General features: G+C 47.1%; 1 protein-coding gene across 5 annotated transcripts in view; it reads left to right on the top strand.

The window, feature by feature from the left end:
• Positions 1-11,243: 11,243 nt before the first annotated feature.
• EZH2 (enhancer of zeste 2 polycomb repressive complex 2 subunit) overlaps positions 11,244-11,585 on the top strand; it is a 72,771-nt gene continuing 72,429 nt past the window's right edge. For all 5 annotated transcript variants that reach the window (XM_053671860.1, XM_053671862.1, XM_053671861.1 and 2 more), the window contains exon 1: positions 11,244-11,387. The gene's annotated coding sequence lies outside the window, so the exon portion shown is untranslated. The remainder of the gene's footprint in view (positions 11,388-11,585) is intronic.

Genomic DNA, 11,585 nt, shown 5'->3' with positions numbered 1-11,585 from the left:
ACATGGTAACAATAACAATGAGAGGGCTTGCGGAGAAAGGGAAGTTCGCTGGAGATTCCAAAGGTCTGTTCTCATGGGATCAAGCAGACAATAGACGGGCTCAATCAAGGCAAAGGTCGACTTTTGTCGGGAAGATTCTGGCCTAGGACGAGGACTGCCCCCAGGGAGCTGCAGTTAGTTCATTAAGTTTTCATTTCAGACGTTCTTTTGCAGTTGAGGTCTCAGAGTTGGTAAGGCTGCCACGCAGGCCTCCCCCGAGCTGCTCAGGTTTCCTATGTGGCCTCTTTTCACAGAATCACCTTGTCAATTTTCATACCCACGTAACTGCACACACGCGCTCACGTCCGTAAACCCTGCTGGGGTTTTGACTGGCATTGTGCTAACTCCATCTTCTAATCTAAATGATGAAGACATGTCTTCTCTTTACTTAGGCCTTTTGTAATTTCCCTCAATACTGTTTTATAATATTTGGCACTTAGGTCTTACACATTTTTCATCGAATCTCTTCCTTACCTATATGATATTTTCCAAAACGTAAATGACTTCACTTTCAAACTCTAATTTTGTCTTTGTTTATTGTTGGTATATACCATGGATTTTTGTAAACTAGCCTTAAATCCAGTGACCTTGCCAGCTTCACTCATTAATTCTAGTACTTTGTGGGAGATGGGTAGGTAGTATCTATGACCACAACCAGGGGATCAGTTTCATTTTCTTCCTTTTCAATTCTCTCCCTAAAACCATGTTCTCTAGTTCACAATATATTTTAGTCATTGATCCTCTCTCTTGTCATAACTGTGGGAAGATTCATCAGTCCTCAGCTTCCCCAAATCCTCGGTAGTCCTTTATGGGACAAGGGTCACCTCTGTAAAATGATATTCTGCCCAGGAATCATGTATAACCACATTTTGGCTAAGCGTTCCTCAGCTCACACTTGACTCTCTTTAAAACTCCCAGTTAATTTCTAGCCTAATTGTTTAAATCTGTTTTAGTCTATTCACTTGACTTTATCACATTTCTCTTTTAAAAGTCTGAGTGTGAATTGGTTCAGCTGAGCTGTGTCTGGGAAAATACAGGGTGTCCAGAATTCAGGGTGGCTGAAGGGTGAGACAGAAAACTGGCGTGATAGCTTGTTTCATCCAGAATTTCAGAAGTGACCTCCCTTTATGCTTGCAGCCACATTCTGTTAGTGTGAAGCAAATCACCTGGTCCAGGGCACACTCAGGGTGTTGGGGGGAGGATTACACAAAGGTGGGAATAGCGGGGGGTGGTGATAATTGGGAACGTTTTTGAGGTAGCCCACCCGCACTTGCCTCTGGCTTTCTACAGTGTGACTATTTGAACCTTATTCTAAAAAGGACCAGGCCAATCTGAATCCTGAATGTTTATGTGATGTGACATAGGTAACATACGAACTACGTTCGACGAGCTCAAACTTCTTACCTGGATTTTATAGCCTAGTGGCTCTTCAAGGGTGCTCTAAAAATCTTTTAGATTTTTCACTTCGGCTCTGTATTCCGTGTACCTAAAACCAAAACCACCAGCTTTGTATCTCTGCCGGTCCTGAGAAATTCTTTTACGACTGAGAAGGGGGAGTTGATAGCAATATGACGGTCTAGGCATTTTTTTCGCCCCAACCAAACGGCACTCATGTGGACACTGCCGTTCTCGGTCGGGTGATTTCCGACAGGTGTCTGCGCAATCAGACGTGAACCTCCGTCAGATCTTCCCCTGTGCCCGCATTCCTGTCCAAACACTGCCTCTGTCCCGGTCACCCTCTCAGCAAGGCAGCATCCTCTGTCTCCTTTTACCTGCTCAACGTGTGAATCGCTTCCTTCTAACACACTCAAGGATGTGGCTTTGGCAGTATATTCCTCTTCCTGACTCATCTCTTTCCCCATCCCCATTGCATGGGTCTGTCATCAGCGGACCAAAGGGTGTGTTATGTCTCTTAAAATCTTTCTCTTGATCCCACTTACCCTTCCAGCTGTATTTTCTCTCCCTTTTTAGCAAAACCCTTGACAGAGTTGTCTGTAACAGATGCTCTGTCCAATCATCAACTCTACTTCACTATGGAATCCACGCCAGCAAGGCCACCGAAACTATTTCAGCGAAGTCACTGATATGGGAAACTTTGAAAAACCTCTGTTTAACCTTTATTTGCCCAGACCCCAGGCGCCCTAGAGAGAATGATGGGGTGGTCTGGGAGGGCGGGTGGCCGGACAGTGAGGACTGAAGATGAACGGAGAGGTCCCAGGAGACCTTTGCTCACCCAAGACCCCAGGCGCCATAGGAGAACAATAAGGCCGTCTAGGAAGAGCAGGTAAAGCAGATAGCCGGATAGTCACTAGGACTAGGGCTAGCACCCCCGCAGATAGAACCAATTTTCACATTTAGCCTTTGAACTCTGCGTCTGCCCCGTAGATAGAACTAATTACCGCATTCTGCTTCTGTATCCTGCTTCGCCACGTAGATAGGAAGACCCCTAATCTATATATTCCCCAAGAATCCTTTGTTCTGGGCTCAGAATTTGGAGACTGACTCCTCTGGGCTCGTGCACGTAAAAAGGAATAAACCTCGTACTCCAGAATCCCTCGGTGTCTGGTCGCTTCATTTCCCGTAACATCACCAGTGACCTTCATGTTGCTAAATCCAAGGGGCGAGTCTCGGACACCTTGCTGGCCCTGTTTGCACTTCATGCAACAGTTACTCTTTCCTCTTTGAAACGCTTTCTTCCCTCGGCTGCCAGGATACCAGCTTTCCTACTCCGGCCAGTGCTCCCCCATCTTTAGCGGTTTCTCCTCACCGCCACGATTTTTCCCTGTTCGGGTACCTTGAACTTCCTGTCTATACTCCTCCCCCTGGTTTTAAATACCACTTATATGCTGACGACTCTTGGTCACAGCCTCTCCCTGGACTCCAGACCTGTGTAATACAGTGATTTCTTTATACTAGAAGTGGTGGAACAAATACTTCAGAGGAGAAACCTCTGAGCTGCAACAGATACTGAAAGAACTTCCCGGGTCTGAGTGAAGCCGAGCTTTAGGAGGGTCGGTCGCGCCCTGTCTCCAGTCAAGGAGGTGCCTGATGGACCTTGGGTACTGGGTGTATCCTTCTCCCTCCCCACTCTCCTCAAAAACATTGTTTAAACAAGCCTCTTCAGAACCTTCCATCCTTTGAAGCCTCAAAACCCTTCCTCTGGTCTTTATTAAACTGATGTGTAAATCTTTATCTCTAGCTGTTCGGAGAGTTACTCTGGGTAATCACTCCTGTAGCCGTATTAAACTTTTCTCTCATCAGTGAATTTGCAGGACCCAATAATGATAATGAGGGCCTAAATTGGTAGAGGACAAGTTTTTTTTAAATTTTAATTTATATATATATTTATATTTTATTGATTATGCCATTACAGTTGTTCTATTTCCCCCTTTCATTCCCCTCCACCCTGTATACCCCTCCCCCACCATTCCCCCCTTTAGTTTATGACCACGTGTCTCAAGTACTTTAGATTCTATATTTCCCCTACTATTCTTGCCCTCCCCCCATCTATTTTCTACCTACTGTCTATGCTACTTATTTTCTGTACCTTCTCCCCCCTTCTCCTTCTCCCACTCCCCTGTTGCTAACCCTCCATGTGATCTTCATTTCTATGGTTCTGTTCCTGATCTAGCTGTCCTCTTAGTTTGCTTTTGTTTCTGGTGTGGTTGTTAATAACTGTGAGTTTGCTGTCTTTTCACTGTTCATCTTTTTTATCTTCTTTTTCTTAGATAAGTCCCTTTAACATTTCATATAATAAGGGCTTGGTGATGATGAACTTCTTGAATTTGATCTTATCTGAGAAGCACTTTATCTGCCCTTCCATTGTAAACGAAAGCTTTGCTGGATAGAGCAATCTTGGATGTACGTCTTTGGATTTCATGACTTGGAATACTTCTTTTCAGCCCCTTCTTGCCTGTAAGGTCTCTTTTGAGAAATCTGCTGACAGTCTGATGGGAACTCCTTTGTAGGTGACTGTCCCCTTATCGCTTGCTGCTTCTAGGATTCTCTCCTTCATTTGAATCTTGGCTAATGTAATTATGATGTGCCTTGGTGTGTTTCTTCTTGGGTCAACTTCTTTGGGACTCTCTGAGCTTCCTGGATTTCCTGGAAGTCTATTTCCTTTGCCAGATTGGGGAAGTTCTCCTTTATTATTTGTTCAAATAAGTTTTCCACTCATGACTGTTCTTCTTCCCCTTCTGGTACCCCTATAATTCAGATGTTGGGGTGTTTAAAGATGTCCTGGAGGTTCCTAAGCCTCTCCTCATTTTTTTTGAATTCTTGTTTCTACATTCTTTTCTGTTTGGTCATTTTTTTCCCTCCTTCTGGTCCAATCCATTGATTTGAGTCCCAGTTTCCTTTCCATTACTATTGGTTTCCTGTGCATTTCCCTTCATTTCAATTAGTTAGCCTTCATATGTTCCTCTAATTTGTGACTAAAATCAACCAGTTCTGTGAGCATCCTGATCACCAGTGTTTTGAACTGTGCATCTGAAAGTTTGGCTATTTCTTCATTGCTTAGATTTATGGACTCTGGGGCTTTGAGTTCTTCTTGAGCCATGTTTTGGTCTGTTCGTGTCCATTAAGTATGAGGAATGGAGCCTTAGGTGTTCACCAGGGCAGGGTGACCCAGTACCTAGGTTGTGACACTGTATGTGGGGGCAGGGTCAAAGGAGGGCAATAGTGGTCCCCTCTGCTCCTTCCCATTGCTGGGGCCTGCGCGGTCTGTCTCACTGCTCTCTCCTTCTCTGGTTTATCTGCTCGAGAATGTGTGACTGCGGTCAGCCTGCCGCCTTGCGCCCTCAGTCAGTCGGCCCGCTGCTACTCCACACCTGGGGTCTGCCCATGGCTGCCTGAGCGCCTGGGTCGTGTGCCTGGATTGATTCGGTGGATCTTTCCTGCCTGACCCCGCTCCGCTGCTGGCTTAGCTCCTCTTACCGGTTTGGCTGAAAGGTTTATTGTTGTCAGACTTCCGTATAGTTCAATTTTCTGTGGTTTGGCTGTGTTTTTGTTGCTAAAACTTGTTGTGTTTAAACTTGGTTGTGCAAGAAGGTACAGTGTTTCCACCTACACCTCCATCCTGGCGGAAGTCCTTTTAAAGATTTTATTTATTCAGTTTTAGAGAGAGGGAAAAAGGAGGGAGAAAGAGAGGAAGACAAACATGAGTGTGTGATTGCCTCTCACACACCCCCTATAGGGGACCTTGCCTGCAACCCAGGCTTGTGCCATGACTGGGAATCAAACCAATGACCCTTTGGTTTGCAGACCAGCACTCAATCCACTGAGCCACCCCAGCCAGGGCTAGAAGATACGTTTTTCTTCCAACAATAACTTACCACCTTAACATCTCTATTTGATTGAAAACAGGCATCTCAAACTTATTGTGTCCCGAAGTCACCTCTGATCCCCAAACCTCCATCCCCACAGCCCCCGCAGCCTCCAGCTCTGTTCTGACCCACTTGCGCACCCACCAGCTTGTTTTCAACTTCTTTTTTGCATCTGACATCCAGTCTTTCGGCAAATCCTATTCCCCATACCTCCACATAGATCCATATTGTGAGGATTTCCCTCCCCCAGCTCCCTGACTGCCAGTTTGGTTCCCCACTGCCGTCATTTCCTGCGTGCATGATGACGATAGACTTGTAGCTGTCTTCTGATTGGGCCTCTTCCCCACTTCCGCTGCTCTCAACGCAGCAGCGAGAACGCTCTTGTCTGAACTATCAGATCCCTTGAAATCCTCTCACCTCTTGGCCTCATCTCCCCCCCCCTCCCCCGTTTCTAGAACGCCCGGGCAGGCTCCCACGCCAGGCCCAGGCAGTTGCTGTTTGTTCTCTGTGCTTAGAATATTCTTGTTGCCTCCTTCAAGTTTTTCTTCAAGTGGCACTATCTCAGGGAGGCCTCCCCTGACAAAGTGATTTTAAAATGACAGCAAGCATTCCCTCCTTCCATGCTATGTTTTTTTCCCCCATTTTATTTATCACTATCTCATATGCAATATGATTTGTTTATTATTTGTTTCTCTCTGCTGAAAAACTCAGCTCCACCAACGCAGGGATTTTTCTTTTGCTCACATTGTATTCCCAGCTCCTAGATTAGTCACTTAGTAACTGCCCCATAAATACTTGTTGAACGTGAGAATAAATGAATGAGTATGGGGGCAACTGCCCGCAAAGTGCCCCTGACCTCCAGGGATGGAAGTGAAACTATCAAGACGTGATCTGCTTGGGGAGGAGAGGTGGCTGATCTCTCCAAGGAGAAGGGCCAAGAGCCTCTTCCTCAAGGGGCTTTTATTGGGTTCGTTTGCACAAGAATACAGGTAAGGATCAAACAATAGATAGCATTCAAAGAACTATGAGGGCTTATTCCCAGTCAGGCTCTTTAGTCAGATAGCTAAAGAGCCATAAAACTTTGAGGAACAAACTTCTTGCTTGGGCCCTTATCATTTCAATGAGAGCATTCTAAACAAAGCAGGTTTCACAGGATTTTACAAATTCTTTCTTAGGCCTGATTGCCTGGGGAACCCGCCCTTTCCAGCACAGGACTGTACCGCCTTCCCCATCAAAGGCTTTGAAGCTTAAGTGGATTAGAGCCAGGCAGTGCTTCTCCCAGATGGAACTGGGGACTCCGGCTATGTCGGAATAGCTGAGGGGGTGAGGGTCCACCACTCCCTCTTTGTTGCAGGCCCCCCCCCCAAGTCCTTTCATGAAGACCTCCAAAGTGATTGTGTCTGTCTTGGGTTGCCCCTCCTCTGAGGGGTCATACCCATCATAGACTAACTGACCAAGCCGTGGGGGCAGGGGACAAGCTTTGTCTCCTTTGTGGCTCCCATTCCAGAGGTTGCTCACTCATCCTTAGCCATGGGAGGCAGTTACAATTCCTGAAACCAGGCAGAGCGATTTCCAACATGTGAGAAGTCAGTCCTATTCAGGGGGTCGAGAGAGAAGGTCTGGGGTGCCGATAGTCTGAACTTTGCACTTGACTTTCTCCTGCTATCCCAGGAAAACCCGGGGGGCATATTGTGGAGTGTGAACAGTGGGAGACCCTGGGCCTGAGACTGTGCATAAGGTGTAGCTGCATCCTGACTTCTGAGTTGAACTGTGTTTTTGGTTTTGTCCTTTCTCTGTACTAGGGAATCTCTGTCTGCGACAGAGGACAGAGTGGCCTACCATTCTCAGTGTCATCACTGTGACCTGAGCATCTTTACACAGAAATGGAAAAGCCTGGTGACTCTCATCACGCTCACCTGTACCTTTGTGTTCAGCCTGGCTGTCTTTGTGTTCTGCCTGGCTGGCTGCTTCATCCAGGCCCCTTTGGTAACTAGCATGGGAGCACTGGAGTTCCCCAGGCAGGCCCACAACACATGTGTGCACACAGTCACACTCGCTCACACACGTGGGCTTGCCTTCCCTGCCTGGAAGTCTTCAAAGGAGTTTTCTTAGTGTGGAAAACGAAATATAATGGACTCTCGAACAACAAATGTTTCAACTATGCTGGGCCAGTTATAGGTATATGTGTGTGTGTTTCTTTCTTTGTTCGTATTTATTTAGGTAAGCCTCACCCAGGGATATGTTTGTTGAATTTTTAGAGAGTGGAAGAGAGAAAGAGAGAGAGAGAGAGATCAGTTGCTTCCATCCAGTGCTCACCCCAACCAGTTAACAACCCAAAGTCTAGGTAGGTGCCCTGACTGGAAATCCAACAGCCACCTTTAGTTGTCCAGGACGAGGCTCCAACCAACTGAGCCACCTGGTCAGGGTGTTTTTTTTCTCAATAAATATATTGAATATTATTTTGGAGATTTGCAATGATTAGAAAATACTAGGATGAACTTTATGATTCCCTTAGTAACGTCTTTCTAGATTATTTTATTGTAGGAACACAGTATGTAATACAATAACATACATGCATATGTCCATATAACATAACACATATAAAATATGTGTTAATCAACTATGTTATTAGTAAGGCTTCCAGTCAACAGTAGGCTACTAGGTTAAGTTTTTGGGTCAAAATTTTTATGTTGTTGACATAAGAAATATTCTAAGCTGCACCAAATTTTATGAGTTTATTTGAACCAAACTGATGACACTTGCCAGCAAGTAAAATCTCAACAAATCAGGAAAATGCTCTAGAAAATGGCAGTTTTACCACTTATTTATTTTAAAATATATTTTATTGATTATGCCATTAGTTGTCCCATTTCCCCCTTCATTCCCTTCCACCCTGCACACCCCTCCCCCACCATCCCCCCCTTTAGTTTATGTCCATGTGTCACCAGTTCTTTAGATTCTATATATTTCCTGTACTATTCTTGCCCTCCCCCCTGTCTATTTTCTACCTACCGTCTATGCTACTTTTTACCACTTATTTTATATGTCAGAATCAAAGGGGAAGACATAAGGGGGTTCCATGAAATCCACTGATGGTAGATTAGGGAGGCAGGAGAAAGCAAAATGGGGAAATCTCTGAGATGGATACAAAGTAAAATGGACAGACACATTCTTCTTTTATACTGGTGGGTACAAGATCGTTAACAGTTACCATTTACAGCACTCAGAAACGGTGCGTGGCTGAGCAAGATAACTGAGGGGTTCTGAGGTCTTGTGGTCTACCGGGAGCTTTGTGCCCTGGAGGGTCTGGAAAAAGGGATTTACTCTGACATTCCAAAGGTGTATTATACTCTGACATTCCAAAGGTTTGTTATCATAGATAAGACAATAGGCTCAGACAAGGTAAAGATTCACCTTTGTCAAGGACGATACTCGCCTAAGACACAACTACCCCTCATGGCTTGCTTTTAGTTAGCAACTTTTTATTTCAGACCATCCTACCTTGTTCCTGTAAGTCTCTGGGTTTGTAAGGCCTGCTATGCAGGCCTCCCCTGAGTTTGTGAGGGTTAGCCTGTGGCCTCTTTTCCGTCCACAACACGGATTTAGTGTGTGTGTGTGTGTGTGTGTGAGAGAGAGAGAGAGAGAGAGAGAGAGAGAGTGTTGGCGCCCTTAACTCCCATATTGTTCAAGGGTCAACTATATTTCTCCCTCCCAACTTTCCTTTGTCAATATACAAAACAGAGCTACAAGATACCGTATGTCCTCCATGTACAATAAAGTCCTTTTACAATTATTTTTACATTATCCTTTTTTCCTGCCATAAAATAGCTTGCTTAACTATTGCAGTGGCACCACCGCATTAGAACAGTTTTGTTTTGATCTGGCACCCCTACTTCCTGCTGCAGCTCAGCCTTCATGTTATAGTAAGCATGTACATTATACACATTATATTTATTGTATTATCCCTAGTATACCCTTTTCCAACTGGAACTCTCAGCGTTAGTGGTACTAAGTGCAACCAGTCTTTGAAGACGTTTGTTCCCATCTCAAGTGTCCTCCCTGCCCACTCAACCTACATCTCATGCTTTCTTTCTTCAAGGGCCAGTAAAATTTCCTTTTCCAAGAGTTTTTTTGGGGGACATCTTGATCCCACATCATTCTGTGATTCTAAATGCCTTAGCAATTCATGATGTTTCACACTCTGCCGGATTTGTTTAGGTATTGCTTTCTGATAATTCCTGGTAATTTCTTTGATTTTTCTTTTTAAAAGATGCCCAGGTTGTTTTAATATGTAATATAAAGAACAGATAAAAATCAGCAATTTGAGAAGCAACTTAGGGATAGGCAGTTGACTTTGGAGGTTTAAATCGCTGGTTAAAAATGAAGCGTTAACTACTGGTGTAGGTGGAAATCTTTTACTGTGGAATATGAAGGTATTGGTGATTGTTGTCACATTATTTTATAGTCATGTCTCAGATGCATAATCTGTTTTCGTATTCATATCATTTATTCATAGCTGTGCTTTTATTTGGGCACATGATTGTTTTTAATCTACGTTTTGATTTTCCTCCACATCCATTTTCGATGTTGAATTTGTTGTAGTTTGTGTGTGGAATGGAATGGCGAATTCGGACAGGTGGGGAAATTATGGGCTACATCAAATGAATTGTAGTTTATTAAAAACTCATTTAAAAATGTAATTAAAATATAAAAAACGGGATTTCTGTAAGCTTTTAACGCAGCAGTTCGTTGACCATGTTTTCCCCAGTCTCAACTCTCAATGTGGGATCCCAGGTTTCATGGGTGAGCGGTTCTTTTGCCCTGCAGCTGCATCCTATTAAATATAAAGCCGGAATAACCTTAACATCAGTGCCAGATTAGACAAAAAGGGAGACTGCATCCTACGAGGAATAGTCTTAATTCCTCTGTTGAGACTTCACCCCAATATCACTTCTAAGTAATTGAAAACTTGCAACCATCTTAACACTTTCCATGGGCATTAGTTACCATGAGGCCAGTGAACCACACTTATTCTGGATAAATGATTTTTAACGTGGACACGTGCTTGGAATTGCAAACAGTGGAAGGATCTCAACAAGGCGCTGTGAGTGAGGAATTTGAACCAACTGTAACGTCGCCCTTGCCCAGGTTTCTAAGGCGATGGGCACCGCGGGCTCCAACAGCGGGCCAGGGGGATCGCGAACCGGCCAAAGGGGCAGCAGCCCACAAAAGTGCCGGGTAGTGCGCACGGCTCGGGTAGGGGCGCATCGAGCCCGCCTGAGCGCGGGATGGTCGCAGCTCCTCGCTAGAGACGCGCGGGGGACCCCAGAGAGCCTCCCTCCGGCCGGCCCGGGCCTCGGCTCCGCGCGCGGGGAAAAGCGCGCGGCAGTTGAAACCGTTACCACACTAGAGTTTTGAACTGGTTCAAACTTGGCGTTCGGCCCCGCCCCGCCCCCCTCCGGCCCCGGAACTCAGAGGCGGCGGTTCCCGCCAAGCGCGGAGAGCGCGCCGTCCCGCCCTCCGACCGGTTCCCGCCACCCCTCCCCGTCTGCCTTCCGCCCACGGACCGCACTTAGGGGTCCGCGCGCTCCCTGTGCCCTTCCTGAAAGGCACCGAGCCTTCAATAAAAGAACAAAGAGCCTGCGCGGCGCTTCCACTCTGCGGCCAAGCTGCCGCGTCCCTCGGCTCCCACACTCGCGCACGCGCACGCGCGCCACCGGCCCAGCCCGGCCGAGTCCCGCGGGCGCCTCTGGTGGGGCTGGCTCGGCGCCACGGCGCCCGGCGGGTTCTGTGATTGGACGGGAGCCCGTTCGCGTCCCGCCAATCGGGGCGGCGCTTGGTTGGACGGGGGGGCCCAAATAAAAGCGATGGCGATTGGGCTGCCTGGTTTGGCGCTCGGTCCGGGAGCGTCCGACACCCACTGGGACGCAGAAGGCGGTGGAGCCCCGGCGGCGGCGGCGGTGACGGTGGCGGCAGTAGTGGCAGCGCGCGGGAGCGGCGCGCGGGAGCGGGTCTGGGGCTCAGGTAACACGCCGCTGTTGGGCGGCCCGCCGGCCGGCATGGCTGTGGAGTTACATGCGAGGCGGCGGCGGCGGCGGCGCCGGGACCTTCCCGTCTCTGCTTTGCCCGTCCGGGTGTCGCCCTCAGCGGGCTCTCCCCGGGTGCCGCTTTTGCAGGCGGGGTGAGGGGACGCCCCTCGGAAGGGGGCCGTGAGTCAGGGCT

This window comes from Artibeus jamaicensis, unplaced genomic scaffold (genome assembly GCF_021234435.1).
Source record: "Artibeus jamaicensis isolate MK-2021 breed Jamaican fruit bat unplaced genomic scaffold, CSHL_Jam_final contig_718, whole genome shotgun sequence".
Lineage (NCBI taxonomy): Eukaryota > Metazoa > Chordata > Mammalia > Chiroptera > Phyllostomidae > Artibeus > Artibeus jamaicensis.
This window is presented reverse-complemented; position numbering and strand designations above follow the sequence as displayed.